General features: G+C 47.5%; 1 protein-coding gene across 7 annotated transcripts in view; it reads right to left on the minus strand.

Moving 5' to 3' along the window:
• The window catches only part of PHC3 (polyhomeotic homolog 3), a 36,707-nt gene that overhangs the window by 30,850 nt on the left and 3,166 nt on the right, over positions 1–2,691 (minus strand). Inside the window, exon 1 of one of the 7 annotated variants that reach the window (XM_021394575.1) lies at positions 2,183–2,268. The exons of the other annotated variants lie outside the window; for them this stretch is intronic. The gene's annotated coding sequence lies outside the window, so the exon portion shown is untranslated. Of the gene's footprint in view, positions 1–2,182; positions 2,269–2,691 lie in introns of those variants that run through there. 7 annotated transcript variants of the gene reach the window in all.

A 2,691-nucleotide genomic window follows, 5' to 3' on the forward strand; every position in this document is an offset into this window, starting at 1 on the left:
AGGCAGAGATCCTTCCTCAGGGGCAGTCAGCCCTTAAATGAGGCCTAAGAGGGGTGGAGCCAGGCTCCACCCCTTCTGGTTGCACAGGTGAATTGCCTTCACCTGTGCTCCCAGGGCTGACTGGGTCTTTCCTCCAGGTGCTCAATCAGTGGTTCAGGCCATGACTCAGCAGTTCCCATACACTTAGTTACAGTTTATTGCTTTTTAAAGGATGTTTAAAAAGGAGCAGGTGGGGAGAAATATTTCCTTTTTACAATAAAGAGCTCAGAAAAATAATCATTTAGAGAGTTGCAATGCACTAGGAAAAAAAAGCAGCATTGCCAAGTACTTAACAAAACGCCCACTGGGCACCCCGTCAACCAGGAGCACACCTGGGAGTCCCACCTCTTACTGCTGAAAGCAGAACACAATGTTGCCAGTCCGAAAACATGACTTATAAAGACACTTAGAGAAAACATAAAACAATATTGTCCTCCCCGAAAAGTTTTCCATACTGACTTGCACTGCACATATTGCCAGTTACATGAAATTCCCAAACTTTAATAGATGCACGGTCCACATAGGACCTCACGCCCATTGTTGTATGGGCATCTGCTATCTTTTGATGCTGAAGATTTGTACCATCATTGTTTGCTTTCAAAGCACTGATCCTACCACTGGAAGTGAAGGAAAGTATGACTTTGTTGTTAAACATTCAGACCTGTTGTGTATTACAGATGTCATTTATCCACCTGCAGGAGAGCACAAGCTAGCAGAGATGAATTAACTGCCTCAACTGTAACAAGAGCAACATCGCTTTTGAAACCACTTCAAATGAATTTCACACAATGCTAATGAAAAGTGCCTTGAAAAAAATTGTCTCCTCCAGAGGGCATTAAAGGCACATCAAAATATTTACACCTATAACTTGCCTACCTTGTTTCAGCAGTTATGCAACTGTTTAAACTAGCCTAACAACATCAGACATTTAATTTCCTTCCTTCTTAACCACATTTAAAACTTACTATTGAGATGAGCAACGTACTCTGTAGCAGCTGAATCAGAAGCTCACCCCATGCCAGCTGGTAACTTTCTGGCTGAAAGCGTCTCATTCTAAAACACACACTGGCATGGCCTGGCACCAAGGTGCATCTGCAGTCCTTCCCAGGCACCAAGTGCCACCCCTCGGGTCCCACCTCAGCATGACACAAATAAGCTGCAGCTGGCAGCCCTGGCATGGGAACGTCCTGCCCTCTGTAGGCTGAAACAACACTGAGCTGCCTCAATGCTGACACCGTTCAAAGCTTCTCCCCACATAAAGTGAAAGGCAGGTTGCTTCAAGAAATTGAAGAAATACAGAAGATGAAGGATTTTTTTCTTCTTCTTCTTTTTTTTTTTTTTTTAACTAAGAAAACCCAGCATCCATTAGCAATTTAACAGATGGATCTTTCACAACAGAAAGCATGGAAACATTATGGAATTCTCAGACTACCTTTCCACCACTGAAAAGTACACGAAGGCAATGCTGTATTTGTAACCATAACCAGTTCTCAGATACAATTAAATACAATCTTCTGAAATTGTTCATGAACTCCTCAACAACATCAAAAGGGCAAAGCTCCCAACTTACAGTCGATAAATGAGCCAGGGCTGTTCATAACACTGTCTGTGTGTAGCTGTACCTCAAAGGTCCTCTCTGAGGGGTGAGCTTTAGAACTGCACAACTCTGGCTTTGAACAATCACTGTGCATGTAAAAGCAAGTCCAAGATACAAAGCACAACAGAAAATTGCATTTAAAGAAGTATTTATTCAAACAGTGACCATATTAAGCAGCACGTAACTTCAAGTTATACCATGCACAATGGAAATATTTGGAAGTTTTTGTTCTCTCCCTGTTCTGAGACTTAAAGACCAAATACCCAAAGCGGGGTCAGAGAACATCTGCTGCTGCACACTGCTAAGCTGCACACATATACTGCACCGCTCCCGCCTGAGAAACTTCAGCTTTCTGTAAACGACACGGTAAAAGCAAAAAATGTTGACGCTCTGCAGTTACTATGTGGAAACCAGTAAGTTCTTTAGTATTTAAAATATTTACTCATTTCATTCACCACCTCTCCCTAAAACTCCCACTCAGATGGAACACAGAAAAAAAGTGACAATTCCCTAAAACGCAACGTTTAGGAGCAGTTCTGTCTGAACCTGAGAATCGCTGGAATACAATCTCTTCTGCTCCCCACTCCAGCTATACCGCACACCACCCTCGGCCAAACCCTGGAGTTCCGTGGGACTGGTTTTGTTTTCAAAGGAAAAAAAGCTAGATTTTTTTTTTTTTTTTTTTTTTTTGCTGCGTGGCACCCAGCCCACGCTCCGCAGGGCAGCAAGTCCCTGAGGCACCGGCCCGGCCCCAGAGCACTAAGGGAGCCGCGGGGCAGCCCCGCGGGCACGGTACTGCCCCCCGCCCGCCACGGCCTCGCCCAGCCCAACCCAGCCGCCCCGCCGCGCTGCAGCCCAGCCCCACTCCTGCACTCTCAGCCCCGCGGCGGCGGCGGGCGGAGAGAGGGGCGGGGGGAGGCCCCCATCCCGGGCCTGCCCGCGGCTGGGCGCTGTCAGGGCGCGGGTCCCCGCCTACGCGCCCCGCCCCACCGCAGCCTAGCCTGGGCCTGCCGCTGCTGCTCCCCCTCCTCCGCGCGTCCCGCCAGCAGACTCGC

Source organism: Numida meleagris, chromosome 4 (genome assembly GCF_002078875.1).
Source record: "Numida meleagris isolate 19003 breed g44 Domestic line chromosome 4, NumMel1.0, whole genome shotgun sequence".
In the NCBI taxonomy this organism is placed as follows: Eukaryota; Metazoa; Chordata; class Aves; order Galliformes; family Numididae; genus Numida; species Numida meleagris.